Below are 18,999 nucleotides of genomic sequence, written 5' to 3'. Positions count from 1 at the left end.
CTGACACTGCTGTACATAAATGGTTTTCCATATGTTAATTAATTTTAGCCAGAAGTACAGACCTTTTTGGGGTCAGTGTGAGGAGGAACAATGTTCATGGAAGTGTTACTAAAAACACACCTGATTTAAGCACAACCCCCCCAAATTATATAGAGCAACCATTGCGCTGGGCTAGAGGTTTATTAAGGTTTAATGAGACTAAATTATTCCTCTGTTGTGTTAATTTAGGCTCAATGAGAAGATGCAAACAAAAAGACCTTAAACTCAGGAATGGAAACTGCTGGTGAAAGACAGTTTTCAAAGTCACTGAATTATTTTACAGTGAATAGGTTTTCTTAAAAATTATGGCATAATTAGACAAAAAAATTATTAAAAAAAATTAATTTCCAGTCAATATGTAGCCTATTATTGTCTAGTTTAAAGCTGTTTCATAGTTAGTGTTTGAGAAATATTGTAAATTGCCCATTTGATCTTAATAGAGCCAAAGAAAAATTACAACTGACAAAAAAGTAGGCTAAAACCGTCATAAAATGTTCTGTCTTCCATAGACAAGATCAAAATGTATCATCATCTCTTCTAATTTCTAGCACTCTGCCACTTTGTGATCTGCTGGTGCAGGGAGTCTCCTCAGGTCCTTTCCATGCTGCTTAACCATTTTACTATGCAGAAATATTGGTAATAAAGCTCACTACTATGGTCGAGCTGCTTTGAATCAGCCTTGTGATTTTATTTTAACGTCAGCATCGTTCAGATATTTAATAAAGGTTCCTTGGAATAAACTTCAGTCAAAAAACAGTGCTCTGTCTCAGGTGTGCGCCCCCCGGTAACCAGTTTCACACGGCATTTTGCCACCATTAAATTTTAGTCGACACACAATATGCAACTTTCTACTGCAACGAGCAGCTCGGCTTTGATATTTATGAGATGTTTAGGGATTGGACGCCTCAAAATGAAACCCAATTAGTCATTAATCAATTCCATTCCAGTCGCTGCATAATTCTGCTTCAGGTTTTGGCACTAACAGGCTTTAGGAGTCTCTTGTGGATGACAGCAGGGAGCAGTGCTGGAGATGCTGTAGCTCAAACTACCGCTAGAAGACAAACGCCGTGGTCCTCCCGCCTCACCAAAGCTCCTGAGTGCGGCTCATGGAACAGGAACTATTTTTAATAAACCGATGAATGGGACTTTGCCCCGCGCTGGATCCTGAGCCTGGCTCTGTGTGGAAGTGGAGCGCAAAAGCAGACAGAGGGACAGTCTTTTCTTTCAGTGAGAGCCGAGGTGGAAAAGACGCAGCAATGACAGAGCGGCAGTCGTGCGCAGCGGCAAAATAGACCAACTATTGTGGGGACGGAAGATTGATAACACAACTGGGCGAGCGACGAGAGCGGCAGATGTAATTTGCAGCTGGTTTGGTGCCAGTGGTGTGCTGGATGGGTTATTACTGCGTGCTCCTTTTCATCAGTCGCTGCTTCCAGCGTTTCCAGATTACTTGGGGATCTCGGACGGCTGTCTGTGAGGGAGTACTGCTGCAGAGACTAACGGGGAATGCCATGTGTCGTTACGCGACATAGAAGCTCTTTGTGGGCTGTTTTGCACCGGGGACAGGTGGTGCCGCGTGTGTGTAAGTGTGTGTGTGTGTGTTGAAACTAGCAGGGGGCACGGACACACAACCCCTGAGACAGTTGTCTTAGGGATGTCAGGCCGGCGTACGGGATCAGTTTTTGCCAGAGACAGGTGCGACAGGGAGGAGTAGTTTACAAAGCCCTACACAGGATCTGGTAACGCACTAACGAGCCTCCCCTCTCCTCTGATCACTCCCGGATTTTTTGTTTCCAGTGGGACACACAGTTGACTCATACAGACGTTGTTTCGGCGGCACCATTCCCTTGATAATCTGAGGTAAGTGACCCGAGCTGTCCGGTGTGGAGGTCTACGGTGGGTGGGTGGGTGGTGGTGGTGGTGCTGCGCTCTGGGCACAGGCTCTGTCGCGCCTTGATGCTTTGTATTGACTCTGATTAGATGAAGGAATGTTGTTGAGGGAAATGGTTAGAACCAACTAAATCAGTATACAATACCGGGCTGATCTACATTTTTTTTTCCGCGTCTTGGCTCCACAGTAGGTTTGATTATATGATTTTCAATTTCATACTGCGTAGCTTGCAGCCACGCACAAAACAAGCAGCTTTCAGCTGTCCGGAACCTGAAGAGGCGCTTCGCCATCCATGTATTGATTGGGTATTGACACGACTCGGATTGTTGGGTTGAAAATGACACAGTTATGTATGACCAAGATCACTTGTTATCCTACATCATGATAAGTTACATTGCTGTCCCCGTAACACCTCAGTGTCAGTGTTTTCCACACGGAACTATTTAATTGTGAAATTTGGGACTTTCTTTGCTGTGTCACAGGGATTTCCCTTGTTTCCACATGAAATGATTTTAAAACTTAATAACAAAACCTAATTTTCAAGTTGCAGAGCTGTAGAAGCACAGACAGCGTGTCTTCACTGTGGGATTGGTCATAATGTGCCCCTCTGTGTGTGTGTGTGGCTTTCTCACTGTGTGTGTGTTTATTGTTTGTTTGTATAGTGTATGTTGTTTGATGTATGTTAACTGCTAGCGGTTGTGTGTGTACTACAGTCCTACCCGCTGGGCCCCTGGTGTCCACTACCCTTGCCTTCAGGCACATGCCATCCCTCCCTCCCTCTCTCTCCTCTCTCCCTCTGCAGTAGCTGTTATCTTTACAGTACATTGAGCTGGTTGGTTGGATAGTGTCAGAATCAAATTTTTTTTTTTGTGCTTTCTGTGCGAGGACCGCTAACGCTCAATAGCTGGCTCCAAGTCTCCTAAAGTTTCTCCATTTGGGAGCTGCGTGTTTTTGTTGTGGCCCCTGTTTCAAATTCAAATAGCCTTTCAGCTGCCTTTTGTCCAACGCTGAGGTTTGTGGGCTGGAAAGAGAGACAGAGAAGTAAGTGAAGTCCCCGAGGGTCAGAGAATTCCTATAATGAGTAGGGATGGGGGGGGGGGCACTAAAGAAAGTGAGACAGTTTTGCTCGTCCAGTGCGAGGGTAGACACAGCCAAGGGAATACCAGCACCTCCACTAACCTTCCTGTCGCACTGACTGTGTCAATCAGCTCTTGGAGGACAAGCGCCTCTTTAATTCCTCTTCCTCCAGGCTGACAGCCCCTCCTGACAGCCAGGGCTCGGGGGTTGCTGCCGCAGGTTACACATACAGTAAATCCTTCCTCTCTGCTGCTCCGATGCTACATCAGGGGGCGATGTACTGCGCCAGACTCTGTTTCAGACCTTTGTCACAGTAACAGAAGGGAGACAGAGTAGATGGTGAAAGGAAAGACGATGAGATGAAACAGGAGGCAGATGAAAGGAGAGATGATCATAAACTAGATATTGTCTAATCATCCGAGTGTCGTTGCTTCTTTGGCATGACAGAGTAAGAGTGGTGGCCTTTTCTCACATGTACTGACATCCTCTGGTAGGCCCATCACGCCACCAGTAATTAAAGGAGAAATGCTATCAGAAGGAAAGAATTAGTAGACAACACAGAAAATACCTGTCTAATACAATCTCTGATCCTCTTATTGTACTGGATCTAGTTTTCATTTGTTCGAGAGCAAAGGACAAAACAGTTTAAGAGAGCTGAGAATAGAACCAACACTTTCTTTTGCTGTTGCTTCATGTCATCTTTAGAAAGTTTTGAGTGTAAATCTACCCAAAAATAATACTTATTATATTATGTTATGCTTTCACCAAGTACAGCACAGACTTGTGAACAAGATCAGGGAAATGAAATTATCAAGAGACAGACCTTGGAGCAGCTGCACTGATGTTTGCTGTTAATTTTACTGTAACCACTACAAAAATATTAGCCCTTTGTCAAGATTTAACTCTGTAATAGTTTCACAAGAGACAGTTTTGTTTTGATGATATTGAAGGAATTTATAATAAGCTTCCTCAAGAGAGTTTAATTTCTTTCTGCAGGAAGGGGAGAGGGGATAAATGTTTTCTCAGTCAGTATGTAAATAACCAGAGTGTAGGAAGCATTACTCCTGCCAAAAGAAATGACTCAGTAGGGGGCAAGATTGCACAGAGAATTATGTAAGGCAAACATAAGGAAAGCAATCGAAGGAGCAGCGTACCTGATGTTAGAGCTGATGTCCTGAACACTAAAAGTGATTAGCGGTGAAACCCCAACTGAAGAAAAAGCAATAACTCCAGGTAAAAGCCTAATATAGGAGCAGCATTTTGTGTCAATGGAGAACTCAGATAACAGGGCTAAATGTGTGCCCAGGAAACCAGGCGGGGGGTTTGTACCGTTCCAAGGTCCCATTGCTGATGTCAGTTTTTGGCTGTATTTTCTCCATCCCAAGTGCTTCTCCTCGCAGCTTAACAAACTGCTCACTGGAGCTTGGCTAATCCTTGGCTAGCAGTGCCCAGTGATTTATTATAAAGTTAGTTAATTTGGGGCGATCTGCAACATCGCACCATACACACATGGCCTTGACAGATCCCTGCTGTCTGTACTGTGGAGTCTCAATTGCCAATTAATTTGAAGAATTGTGTGTGTGTGTGTGTGTGTGTGTGTGTGTGTGTGTGTGTGTGTGTGTGTGTGTGTGTGTACGTGCAGATCAAAACTAAAAGAGGGAAACAGAGTGAGAGTTTGCCTATATGCCTGTGATAGAGAAACACAAGGCAAATTGTTCATCACATTGTGTCTGTTTGCCTTCCTGTCATGTGTGTGCATGTGTGTGAGTCAGTCTGTCTGTGCCCTACACAAGTGCGATTCAGCACTGTCCAGCCTTGGCTGAATGGGTGCCCTGTTTGTGCCTGGTTTCTGACGCCAACAGCCGCTCTGCACCCCTTGCCTCGGAGCAAGTGTTGTGCCCTATGTGCTAAAATAACAGGTGCCTTTACACAGTGACTTAATCCCTCTTTCCCACCTCCCCGCTGCACACCCTGCTGAGGGTTACATCACCTGTGGGCCTGGGGCAGCTCCAGCATAGAAATAAAACACACAGATGGGACAGACAAAGTTTAATTTGCCAGACAAATTCAGGCCAAAGTGAGGACATAAAGTTTAACCTCATCAATTTGCTTTCTTCCACAACCTGACTGCAGAACATATGGCTTAAATTTTACTTTATGTAGAAACTTGAATTCAATATTAAAGCAAAGTTTGAGTGGGTGAGAGTGGGAACGTTGCCTGGGTTATCAGCTGGGGTCCTCCCTAAAAACTTTCTTCATCCCTCCCTTATGATTTAAGTTATGAGCTCTCTTGTTCTTAAAAGGACACATGGAGGTCATTTGAATTGTCATGAGGAATATTATTAAGCCTGTTCAAAAAAAAAAAAAAAAAGGATTCTGGTCTGGAGCGAGGTTTCCAAAGTTTGTTATCAGGATTATCTGTGATTGGGCACAAGATTTAAAAGCGAGGTGTCTCACTGAAGGAGTATGGTTTGAAAGAAGTGGACATTTAAAAGACAGGCAGTCCTAATGAATGGCACCATTGAGTTGCATTATGGGACTTGTAGGATGTAGTGTTTTTGGAGCTTGACCCATGAAAAGTCAGTGTATCTGTTGACCTGTGCTGCTTCATCTTTGAATATTCTTAACATGAATTCCCGAACCTTATGAAAGTGCAATAGGTGTTCACTTTAGTGTTCTTTATGCACTTCATGATCCGCAAGCTAACTCGGCCAGATTACAGAAATACATAGAAAAAATAAATGTTTCCTCACTTCTATCCAGTGGTTCAGTATCTAACCACAGAGATTGTTTCTGTTTTATATTCCCAAGTTTTGAGAAATCTGACTCTGATTACTGCCTCCACCCCAGTACAGTGGAGATGAATGGAATTTCATTTGTGGTGTGCACAGTTGTAAAAATAACACGTCTTTCCAGAAACAGTGCCCCATCACTCTGCATGATCAACACCTTGTCAACAGTTTTTTCATCAGAACTATTTTGTTGGTAGGAAGTAAACCCAATGAAAACTGCACATGCCTCCAGAAGTAATGGAGAAAAAGTGATTTCTTAAACCAACTCTTCAGTGACCCCTTGGCTTAAGTTTCTCCTTGGAAAAAATAAATCATACTCCAATTGCATTTCAATATTGCACCAAATATATATGCAGGAGCACCTGCATTTCTGACTCCCGTGAGCTTGTCCGGTCCGTCTTGTATTTCTCTGGGTTTAGGCCAAACTCAGGCAGATGGATTGGAGGTGTCCTCTGTGGAAGCAGAGCTGTCACCATCTACATCAGTCTAGTGTGTGATTGACAGACTGGTTGGAAATACTATTGAGCTGCTGGGTCTGGGGGCTTGTGTTAAACCTGGCACCTAAGCCTCCTTTTCTTTTTTCTGTCATTCATTCTCTTTGGCATTTGCCCCCTGCTTGTTTTCCTTTGCACGTTCTGCCTCCATACCACTGCTCCCCTCATTACCTCTCCTCTCCTGTCCCCCCCCCCCCCCCTCCCCCCCCCCCCCCGTTGTCCTTCGCTTTCCTATCCTCCACTTTCTTCCCTCCTCCCCCTTCTCCCCTCTCCTCTGGACCTTGATGTCAAGGCCTCTCAGGCAGTGTGGTCTCTGTCTGCAGGCTGTCAGGGCAGGGACACTGCCCACTGGGACCCTGAATGGGACAAATTGACCGTAACAATGTTCCCACTTAGCATGTGGAGCTTGGAGAAAGAGAAGGTGAAAAGGAGGGCCTGATGATTGAGGTGTAGGCCAGCCGCACTGGCGGAGAGAGGGAAAGACGGAGGGGGAGGAGGGGGCAGCTCTTTGAAATGTATGAATTGAAGACTTATATAAAATCACACACCTCATCTTTTTAAATCCCCGCTTCACATATTCTCGCTCTCTCGTGCACACACACACATACACACATACACACATATGGCTTTGCTTGTTGATTTTTGCCCAAGGCTACTATGAGGGTTGCCATAGCAGCAGGATAAACACAGTTGCCTGTGACCCTGTGAGCCCTCACATGCACACACACAAATAACACACCTCATTCTCAAGGCCCAGATGCCTTCCAGGGGGGGTTGTGGAGCCTGGCAGTTTGATCTGCACTAAGGTGCTACCGCTGCCTCACAAAGGGTCAAGGATCATCCAGCCCATCCATTAAAATGCAATAAGGACTATAGCCCAATGGGACCACCTCTGCCACTTAATCACACACCGCTGCTCCCTCATCATCTGCCCTCTTCCTTTTATCTTTTAATCACTTGTTTTTCCAGCCATGTCTTCCTTTCGCTCTCATCTCTCCGTCTGTTTCATGGCTCTTATACATCCAGCGCAATGCCAAGCAGCTCGAGTAGATGAGAGAGTTCAAAGAAGGAAGCCTGTTATAGTAAATAATAAGTACTCTTTCATTTTTCTTTGAAAGCTTTCTCTTATGGCCGCTGTCATTGGCAGCCACAGGCTATCCTCTCCTCGGAGTCTGCAAAGTGTATGATTTCAATATTTTTTGTCTATGCCCTTTAACTGTGACAGAATGTAGTGGAGAAGTTGGAGCGGTATCATGTTGTGTAAGCCTGAGGTGGCCCAGTATGACAGGAACAAAGAATGCAGCTGCTATCACCAAAGGCCAAGTGGCTGTTGAATAAAGATGCTTCCCGTTGGTAAAACTGGCATTCCATGTAGGCTTATTGTACCTCCACAGGGGGAGTGTGCTCTTGCGTGTGTGTCTTTCCTATATCTGAATAAGGTAGGCAGAGGGGATTCTTCCATTCTCTGCAGCAGTGAGACAGAGACTTTTCCATGAGTATAAACTCCATCCCGCTGGCAAAAGACCATGAGTGATACTGTGGGAGACAGCATGAAAAGACAGGCAGACATGACTGAGACAGACACCAACGTTTACTTCCTGGACACGAATAAACAGTCAGTGTGTGAGCTGAATGTTTTTTCACGGCCTGTTTGCTTGTCATTAAGTTGCGTTCACATACCCCCGCCGCCTCCCACCCTTTTCTCTTTCTCACACACATACACACACACTTTGTCTGTCTCTCTCGCACTCTTATGAAGTCTTGGTGTCAGCAGAGCCCCAGTTTGTTAACAAGAGGAGAGACTAATGAGGGGCCATGGTCAGGAAGGGAGAGGACAGGCCAGTCCCATATACCACCCGGAATACATGAATACACACTGGCACACTGACGCATACACTTGAAGACAGACACATACACACATTCACAGCTAAGCAACAAGCCACCACAAGCCCAAAGCCTGGAGCAACATATCCAGCGCCAGCAGCCATACCGCAATAATAATATTTTTTCTTCTCTGACATGATATAAATAGCAACACTTATTTCTATTATAGCGCTCACAGACAGAGTTTGTACACCTCCTCAGTTTTATTCCCCATGCCAGGTACTATGAACGCTAAGCAGATCACTAATAAGGCACAGTTTAACTACTGTATGGTGGGAGACATTGCGGAGAGGATGCTGGTCACACACATCCTGAATCATTTCCCGCATCAGCACAGCGTGAATCTGAAAAAAGCATGCCCTGTGGACCAGACTGGTATTATCCTGCTGCTGTTTTATAGCTGATTCATTTCTTAGGGGAACTTCCAGCCCAAATGGCTCTATCCTGTAGTTTTATGGTCGCAGAGAAGCTGCAAAAATGAAATGAAAATGTTCTCATTGGCATTGTCTGGTCCTGCTGTTGACAGAATTGTTTACTACTGGAGCTGCAGCTTCAGCTGTTGCTGCTGTGGTCTCTGCTCGTCTCACTCATGTTCTGGTTTTAAGTTTGTGACTGTACACTCAGAAAAAAAAAAGTAAATGTCTGCGCAGTTTGCTGCCAAGCTACCACTTGTTTTGTGCTTTAAGGTAATTAACAGCTTAATGTGTTCAGTGACCTGGGGGAGTCAGTCATGCTGAAAAAACAAAAAGAAAACTCTGGCTTGCTGGCACTGTGCGCGGGACAGTTGGCGAAGTGGACGGAGCAGAGACTGTGACCTGCTGTCTCTCCTCACTCTGCGATGAAGTTAAGAGAGAACGAAGAGCAGGTGAGGCAAGGAGGGGGCACCGACACGTTGATGGTTTATGGGTGAAGCTGAACTGTAACGTAATTGGGAAAAGTAGAGAGGCACAGAGCAGAAAGAAGGCCATGAGCTGAGAGAAGGGAGAAGAGGTGGGAAATAGTGGAAGAGTCTTGAGAGGATGCTTGTTCAGCCTCGGTTGCTGTTGAAAAGTGGAAGGAAAGTGGGTCCTTGAATGTACTCGCCTAAATTAATGGCTCAGAAGCACCAATTAATGTACAGCCTCGCTGTGGGTCTCTGCCGTGCTGAATCAAAGAGGTCTTGCTGTGCAGTGCGTCTGCTCATCTCCCGAGCATGTGTGCATGCACTCCAACACACACACACACACACACACACACACACACACACACACACACACACACACACACACACACACACAATGAAGGGATTTTAGCCAAGAAACTGGAGCCAAAGAGTGAGAGATGAGATGAAAGCATCACATGGAGCTAAAAGCTGAGTGTCAAGGTTAAAGAACAAAAGGATGGTGATTTGGGCTTTGTTAATAAGTGGTGAAGGGATGAAGGGAAGGTCAAGTTTGATGTACTTGTCATTTGACGAGAAGCTGAAGAGCTGAAATAAGGAACGGAGGAGGAGGAGGAGGAGGACGGAGTGTGCTCTCTGAGGGTGGGAATCTCAGAATCAGACCCAGGACCCATCTGGAGGCAACAGGTCTGGTGACAGCAGGCGGGTTCCCCATCCAAGTATCCCAGCCGTGGGTGACGGCCAGGAACAGAGCCAAGGTCTCCCCCCTGTCGAAGACCCCTGGAGACCCAGGCAGTCCACCAGCAATCTGTCCCCTGATACTAACCGCTCAATATGACAGAGAGGCATGTTTGTTATGATGGGTTATGGATTATAATTGTTCAAATTGAAAGTGGGTGATTGATTACATGGTATTAACGCCGCTGACAGAGATGAGTGGATTCTGTGAGGATGGTAGACGGTCTGTATACTGAGGAGTTATGTGGAAATGAAAAAAGGATTTAACCATCTTCACAGCAAATCTGTTGATGCAGTACATTAGGTCCCGCGCTGAATTCATTAACATTAATTTTATTTGATACAAGGAGCAGTAACAATGGCAGTCACAAACCAATAAGACACAAAAGCAAAAAATAATTGATATCCTGCACACATAACAGCTACTTCTAAAGCCTGTGTGCAGTTACAATAGAGCTGTTGATTGGCAAGTCTTCAGTGCTGGGGTTTTCTCTGGTTGCTGTGCATTCAGAATACCATAGCTAGCGTGCTCACAGTAGCTAGTGGGTCATTCGTATTTGCATGTAAATGTTTTTCACCCCTTGGCTTGACTGGTGGTGCAATCAGAATGGCTCTCTGTCTGCATCACTTAGAGGGAGGCTGCAATGACTGACTGTGACATTCAGAGCTCAGGCCAGGCTTTGCCATTTGCTTAATTCGCTTGTTCGCTCAGACGTTTGTTTCCGTGGAGAGGAGAAGGCAAGAGACAGGAAAGGGTGTTTTTTTGTGTGTTGTGTGTGTTGATGTGCTATCTAGTCAGTAGGTCCTTTCGTGCACATTCACGGTCCCATTCTTTGCAGCTTGATTTGCTCTAAACATCCGAATCAGACCCCGTCGTCCCACATCCTCCCACCTCATCATCCAGTCTCTGGGAGCCTGTGCTTGGCTACCTCCATCCTCCCATGGCGCCACTAAGATGGACACTTGCAAGGCTTTTCTTGCTCAGACCAGCGTGACACGCACATACACAGGCACAAAGACAAACGCACACCTCCCACATGGCGATGATGGATACATGTGCAAATGCATATCTGTACAATGGAGGAGTGTTTGTGCTTGACTCATGTAACACATCCCAGGGTTTGGCAGTCAGTCAGGCATCTATCAGCCTCTGTCGTCAAATGATACATGGTCCTTCAGGTCTCTGAGCTTGACTGACTGCTGTTTCTCTGGCTGCTGAGCGAGGCGGGCAGAGAGGATGTCGGGGGGACTAGGTAACTCAAGGGTGAGAGTTTTTGAGAGAATATGTTCAGCAAGGAACTAGGCAGGAAATGGACGAATGAGAGAGTGAATGATTAATAAGGAAAATATTCCCTTCCCCAACTGGTGGAATATGTATTTATGTAGTATGCCATGAGCATGTCCATTTAACTGACATTATTCAAAACATCCATCAGATTGGCTGCAGCCTCACTGTGGCTCTGGTTTGGGTGCATCTTGCGTCTTTGTCTGAGTATGTGAGTATGTCTCTGCCAATGTGGGAAATTTCGTTTGTACATATAATATAAATAAAGTTTCCTTTTTCCAGTTTACCCTGATGTGTGTTTGATGTGACAACAGTTCAAACATTTCTCTAATCCTCCTCTTTGACATTCGAGCGCTCAGTTGTTTTATCACAATTATGGGATGTACAATTTGCCTGCTGCGTGGTAAATGGAAACATTAGTTCGTTGCTGTTATTATGTGTTCTTTGCGGTTTTGTGTAGCCTGCTCTTCTAAATATAGTATGAGGAGCAGCGGCACCTTATAGGCTTAGGATGTCTTTGTAGCGGCCTTAGCCAAAATGTTCAAGCGTTGATTCTAATTTGGTTGTGTGGTAGCTATCTGCTTGTTTTCAGCTCACTGTGTATTGATTTTGACAGAACTCTTCATCAGTGTATCTCCTCTGATCAACTGCTCTTTTTGACCCTGTTCTTACCTGGCGTCGTCATCACCGTGCTGCCTCGACATCTTGTAGTGCGCATCAGCACACAGCTCACTCGTCACCTGCTGTGGCTGCTCTAACCTTTTCAACAATTATCTGCTTGCTTTTTATAAATAGCCTAGCTTGTTCTGTCTGTTTTATTTCAGCCACGCTCTCCCCTGGCTCTGTGCAACAGCAGCAGCAGCAGCAGTGCAGGGAAACACGATCTCAGAGTCTAAACTGAAGTAATAAACAAGAGAGAAAATGCCTGAGAGCTTGCTCTTGCAGGGCTGAGATATGTCATGTACCATGAAACATTAAGGGCACTGCAAAAAGGGAAAAGCATTGACTGAGTTTTTCCACTTGCATGCATGTTGGAGAGGAATAGCAATAAAAGCCATGTTGTTGTTGTAACAGCAAGTAAACACATGCCTTGGCCAAAAAAACCCAACTCATAGAAACATGCAGCAGTGATTAAACTTTCAGATCTGCCTCCTGCTTTCCCAGCATGCCCCTAAATCATAATGGAACCATTTTTTTTTCTCCTCAATTTTTACGTTATTGATGACTCTCAGTTAGCGTTTCTTTAATTGTGCTGGCCCGAGGGGATGAGCTGAGTGCTTAGTTACAGAAATACTGGTGAGCACTGCTTCTGCCAAATGTTAAAGATGGCAGTTATTCTTGAGTGAGATTTTTTAGTTTTTGTGACTTGCCTGCTGGACAGTGCCACTCCTCTCTTGTGGGGAGCCTTTATTAATTTTTGATATTTTTTTTTCTCTTTTTCTCTGCTTTTTTGGCTCGGACGGCTTCACCTGGCATAGAGAGCCTCTCTGCTGTCATCATCAACATTAACGGCCACAACAAAGTAGCTTTGAAGCTCTACAGGGCTTAGGCCGTAATAGGAGGACAGCTCCAGGCTCACAGTATAATGGATGGAAAGCTGAGGGGCGCCACTGTTTGCTCTTTAGTTCGTATTTCTGTCCCTTTTCATAAGATAAGGCTCTAAAGACATTGGGAGCAATTACTCTGTCTGTCTTTTCCTCCACCTTTTTCACTGCCTCTCATCTCTGTTTGACCAGGCTCTGACATTAAAGGTGAAGTTGACAATGGCAGCAATATAGACTATAACTATATAGGATAAATGACACCAAAGTGGTGACCGTATGGCAGTAAAATCGTCAATCTCTGGAGCTATTTCCAAGGCAGAGGTAACAACTGCTGGAAGCTCAGTATTTATTGCTGTCTCTTCTGTTAATTGGATGCATTATGTTCATTTCCTTTGCTGCTTTTCAAATCTTAATCAGATGGTTAATTTACTGTCTTGCAGGCTATAACCAGCTGGCTCCAAACATAGATGCTTTCCCTCTCTTTATCTCTGTCTCTACGTCTTCAGTGCGTGTCTCCATGGTTTCCTCGGCTTGTTTAGTAGTCAAGCAGGCTGGGTTTTGTGTGCGAAAGTGCGTGTGTGGCTCTGCTTGTGTGTGTGAGGTTAGGTGGGTATATGACAGTGTCCCCTAGTCGGTCTGGCATTAATACAATGAGGCCAGTGAAAATGTGATGGGGATTATTTGTTTTGGCACGTCTGAGTCAGTCCACAGAAGAAAAGACCAAGCCCCTGCGAGGAGCCTTCATTAATATAATAACACTCCTTGGTTGTAACAGCTAGGATGCTTCACATGCTTTATGTGACATGTGCACACACACATAGACACCTAATGACCTACCTCGGTACACCACCATGGCCACCTCACTTCTTATTTATGTGCTTGTCATTTCCCAAAATTCACAAAAAGTTAAGAGGGAAAGCTGATTATACTCTCCGCAGTCACTTCTGCTTGTGTTTCACGGGCCAGCAGCTCAGCATTTCCTTGCCATTGTCAAGTTGGTTCCCTGGTGCTGATAAGGAGTAATTGCCAGCGTGGCAGTTGACTTGTTTCTTCCTTGAGAGTTGCCATCCAGGCTGAAGCAGGCTTTGAGTCACTTTTTGTTCCCATGAAAAGTCTACATCAGTATCTTTGTCTGGAGGTGGGGAGATTTCGTTTGCATCTGATAATCCCTTTTCACTCCTGAAATTAGTTTCTCTCTCTTGAGGCTAACATGCAGAAGCAAAATTACAAATGAGTGAGGATTACAAATGTAAAAGTGTGAAACAGAACAGATAGGGAAATGAGTGGAAAGTACGCATGTGGGTGTGTGTGTATGTGTGTGTGTATGTGTGTGTGTTTGTGTGTGTGTTTGTGTGTGTGTTTGTGTGTGTGCGTGTGTGCGTGCGTGCGTGGGTTATGGAAGAGGTCTCGCTGCCAGCAATCAAGGACACTTGCTGAAACACTCACCTGATTGAAATGAATAGATTCCTGGATAGTGGATACAGGAGGAGGGGATTGGGGAGTATGCAGTGGCAGCCGGAGGACTCGTCAGTCATCACACGCATACACAAAACACACACACACACACACACACATACATACAGACATATACAGGCTGGCTCAGTGGCTCATTAATGCACCTTAGCACCACCGGCTACACCAGGCAGCGAGCCAAACCAAAAAGCAGAAGCTAAGAGGTGATGCTCAACACATAGGCCACCCTGTACTGGGTAGAGCTGTAAAGCTGAGCCTCTGGCAAGTTTTAGGTATCATTCATTAGTGCACACAAACTAATGAAGAGCCTGGAGAAAAAGAGAAGAGTAAGAAAGAGAGCGAGGCACAAATCAAACTGGATGAAGAAACAAAAACAGACAAACACCAGCTTTAGCACAAGCACTTGCTTACACACAGTCTGGCTGTAAAAGTAGCTCAGCTAACAACCGCTGATGTTTTCACTGAGGAGCTGATATTTAGTTAGACTGAAGGCTGAGGAGTGTCTGTGTAAGTGGATGCAGTGATACATTTTAAAGCAGATCACTTTCCCTGAGTGGCTGCTGTATTTTGGTGAACTAGTTTTCGTTCATCTAAGTACCAGGGGACACACACACACACACACACACACACAGGGGAGACTAGTTATAGAAATAGCCTGGGGTTCTCTTCATAAACACTCCTAGCTCATGGCAATCCACTGTGTTTGTTTGTGGGTGTGTGCCAGAGCTCTTTTTCAGCCCCCCACGACAGCTTGCGTCAGCATGATTAACAGGAGAGCAATATTGATTTGGTCAAAGCGGTTTCAGAGGCAAAATGTTGTTATTTAGTCAGGACATTTTGTTATTGTTGTCAGGCGTCTCGGTAGCTTTGCTCAGGAAAGCTCAGAGCAGGGTCACATTATTTTTTAAAGCTCAGCGAGTCTACAGCCAAGGCAGCTAGTTTCTCTTCCAAGGCCTCCTGAGACTTAACCCTGAGGACCTGGACTAATTCTCCTGCATCACATTACCATTCTCATTAATGTGACTGATTATACACTTGGAAAGAGTGGGCCACAGTCGTGAGCCAACCAGCCAAAGTGTTTACTGGCACACAAGTGTGAAAAATCAGAATGCCCACTCATGTTGAGTCATTTGTGTCTTAGATCATTCTGACTGCTGCGAACAGACCTTTGACATCTCATTCTCTGTCAGAAATGGATTTCCAACTTATTTAGGTGGTGATTTAGTATGCGAGTGTGTGAGGTTGTGTTTGTGCGTGCTCTGCTGGTGTGTCAGTGTATTTCCGTGCTTTTCAGTAGTGTTTCTATGCTTATAAATGACAGATTTAGCTGAAGTTGAAGAATTAACATAACATTGTTGATGGTTTTGATCACACACTTAATTAACCTTTCTTTACTCCTAGTTGAAATGTGAAGGAGAACTGAATGTACTGTGGCGACAATGCAAAACTACATGAATAAAATATTTCAAAAAGGGTTTCATGGGAGGACATGTTTTCTGTTAACAGGCAATGTATACACAATTTTGTAAAAGGTTTTTTGTAGAAATAAAAAGCCGTGTTCTGGAAGCAAGTTGTTTTTGTAGTATATATTGTATAATTGTTTGAGAGAGATTACAACATTACATAAAATATCCTGACTGTGGAATTAAAACTAGAAAATATGTATAAACTAAAAAATGACTGCCTTGGTCCTCTCAGTGCTCTAAGTGATATCCCTGAATGGATGAAGAAAGTAATAACACTTAATATATAAGCCATTTTTGTAATAATTAGATGTTGTGCAGAGACTGTTCAAAATGCAGACAGACTTCAGAGGAAAGGAAAACACAAAACCCCAGAGCCATCACACTGTCCCGACTACAGCCATTATGTGTTTCTGGAACTCAACATAAATAGCCTGTTATTTCATTTCAAAATCTGCTTTTGTTAGCTCCCCTCAGAATAGCAAAATGGAAATTTGGGCCTATTGCTGTGTTTTGGGGTATTTTTAATCTGTGTGCTCCTTAATATAGACCACCGCAGCCTCCCACCATTAGATATGTACTGTAGGCTTAATATAGAACAGACATCCCATCTGCTTAATTCAGTTCAACTCTTTATTTATAGAGCAGGGACACATTTAGGAGCAACAGTCAAGTTTATAGTTTAAAAAAGAAAGACCCCAGGAGACCCCAACCTCCAAAAATGTAAAAGAAGGACAAAGAAATTAATTGAGTCCATTAAAGGAGCTACTTGTATGTTTTGCTATTGCTAACACTGGCTAGCCAGCATTAGCATTAACAGCACTTTAGAAGAGTAGTTGTGAGTTCAGCATCAAACTTCATTTCTTTACTCACCAAGAGCTGTATCCATCGGTGGAAAGCAACACCATTGTTAACGCTTGTCTGAAGTTAGCACGCTAACCAGCTAGCCCCAGCCTGTCTTGTCACTTTCTGACAGCGACTCACTGTAGCCTCCAATCTTCCCTGAGGACGTGGTGCTGCCCAGAGGGCGTATTATAAGCTCTTGTTTAGTAAACGCAATGAGGACCGAAGCAACAATCACCACCACCTGCTCCCGGCAAGAAACTACTTTTGTCGGCAGAGAAAACGTACAAATAGCCCCTTTAAAACATTAAGGCAGCAATAACAGTATGAGTAGTTTAATCATGTCTTTAATGGGTTCTCTGAAACTAGCCAGAGTACCAAGCTTCAAAACCCTGTTATTCCAGGAGAACGGAGCAAATCGGCCAGGAACCCTTTCTAATGTAATGGTGCGTGTCAGTGTGTGAAACACAGACTGGTGCTTTAACTGGGCAATAATAGAGACTCTGCTTTGGATGGCTGATGCCTTTTATGAGAGAGACCTAGATATTATCACATCAGGCTTGACTACTGTTAGACTCCAGCCCCCATAGTATTTATAGACCTACATGTGAAAAAGCACTGACAAATCTCATGAAGAACAAATAGAAACTCAGAACGCAGAGAGTAAATTAACTGACTATGTGGCTACTCTTCACCTCTGACACAAGTTTGAAAAAGGAAAAAAAAGGTGAGTGAGTAGGTGAGTGACTTAGGTGTGTTTGGTGCGCTAATAAGCTGTTAAGTGTTTAGTGAGTTTAGTGAATACTCAACAGGATATTCAACTCGGCCTTTAACTCACAACACTTTAAGTGACAGAAAGAAATAATTATGGTCTGTGAAATGGGGCTGAAAATTGTAAACAGAAATTGACCAGAACTGAAAATTATATAGTTAAGTTTTCATTAAGATCATGACAAAATAACACTTTTTAGTCTTTTAGTCTTCACTATACAAACAAGGCGCATAGTTTACATGAGGTTGAACATACAATGAAGAACATTATATAAAATATTTCTCATCCTGTGGATGCTATAGACTTCACTGGAGTGTAGATTAATCACAATATTAATTTTGCACTAGACATCCCCGTCTTCTCTTATGTTTGCCATGCTCGGGATCCAAGTAGGATCAGACAGTAAAGTTACATACAGTAGCTCCAGCAATAGAGAGATGTACATTTAACTTCTCCTGCATTCTTCTCTACAATTAAATTAGCATTGCCCAACCTCCTCTCAATGCAAAAATGCCATTGGACATGTGTTATGGATTTTCGTTGCAATTTGGTTCAACTGAATTGAACTTTAACCACAAAAGCTGGTGAAAAATCAGTTTGGTACATGACACAGTGGCTTGTATAGCTGCTCAGGACAGCGCACATGCTCTCTACGGCCTTGCTCTATGCAGTGTCACACTTCCTGTATGCGGTTAGTGTGAAAGGGGAAGTGGGGTAGGAATCTGGCCCAATTCAGCACACTGTCCAGAGTCCTCTCTCTTATGTCATTGTGTTACTGCCCTCTGTCTTCCCACCATTGACCTGACTGAAGCCCCTGGCTATGTGAAACAATTATCTAGATTGTGTCAATAGAGTTAGTGAAGCAGGTGAAGGCATCACTAGTCTTAGGTCAGTGGCAGTCAATGAGGGGTAATGGCCTTCACTTACTACAGTGTGTGAGTTCAACTGGAAGACGACCAGCTCAGCCAGAGAAGCTATGCGCCTCTCCATAGGGAGCTTTGTACCAAACTGAGCAGAGTGGAGCTTTCAGAAGAAACGGAGCACAGTGTTTGTCTGTCAGTCTGTGTGTGTGCGTGCGTGCGTTTGTGTGTGTGTGTGTGTCTGTGTGTGTGTGTGTGTGTGTGTGTGTGTGATATTTGTGTTTCTGTAGTTTTCTACCCCACTGTCCAGCTGACCTGGAGTATGTCCAAAGGCCATACTACAAGAAGTCTCTCCTCTCCTCTTCTCCTTTTTGTCCACTCTGTTCTCTCTGTGGGCGTCAGCTGGGGGACAAAAAGGAGAAGAGCCTGGGTCATTTCCAAAATGATTTCCATTGCCGCATAAGTGCCTTTGGAAGAATGCAGCTTGGTACATGCCAGAGAAGGAAAGAAGTAAATGACCCTAGAGTGAGAGCTTGAAGTGGGCCAATCGAAGTTTGGTTGGAGGAAGACCATAGTTGCGTCTTGCCAAGGTCCAGCGGGGCAAATTGAAGAATTTGGAGCAGCAGAGAGAGCAGCATGAGGTGGAGAAGGAGAATAAGCTAGAATAAATGAGAAAGATTGCTCAAGTTTGGACGAAGGTTGTTTCCGCTCTCCGTGGCCAAGTTTGGGATGTAGTGGTGCTTTGAGTAGCAGAATGGAGATGGCATAAGATTACAGCTCCAGATAAAAGCTGACAAGGAGACAGGCTTGAAAACAAACCTCCATTAAATTAGAATAAACTGCTGAAGAGGTGAGAAGACAGCAAAACGAGTGGGTGTGAGGGATGGTGAAAACAAGAGCCAAAGGGGAAAGCAATGTTCCCCCGTTTGCATGTTTCTAATTGTTTCGGCATGTGCCCCCCCCC

General features: G+C 44.4%; 1 protein-coding gene across 1 annotated transcript in view; it reads left to right on the top strand.

The window, feature by feature from the left end:
- The first annotated feature begins 1,053 nt into the window (after positions 1–1,053).
- The window catches only part of sema6bb (sema domain, transmembrane domain (TM), and cytoplasmic domain, (semaphorin) 6Bb), a 120,715-nt gene continuing 102,769 nt past the window's right edge, over positions 1,054–18,999 (top strand). The window contains exon 1 of the mRNA XM_023408039.2: positions 1,054–1,899. The gene's annotated coding sequence lies outside the window, so the exon portion shown is untranslated. The remainder of the gene's footprint in view (positions 1,900–18,999) is intronic.

This window comes from Seriola lalandi, unplaced genomic scaffold (assembly GCF_002814215.2).
Source record: "Seriola lalandi dorsalis isolate HSWRI2012SDOR001 ecotype SW California unplaced genomic scaffold, Sedor1 jcf7180002054353, whole genome shotgun sequence".
In the NCBI taxonomy this organism is placed as follows: domain Eukaryota; kingdom Metazoa; phylum Chordata; class Actinopteri; order Carangiformes; family Carangidae; genus Seriola; species Seriola lalandi.
The sequence above is the reverse complement of the archived record's forward strand: the minus strand, read 5'-3'. Positions and strand labels throughout refer to the sequence as shown.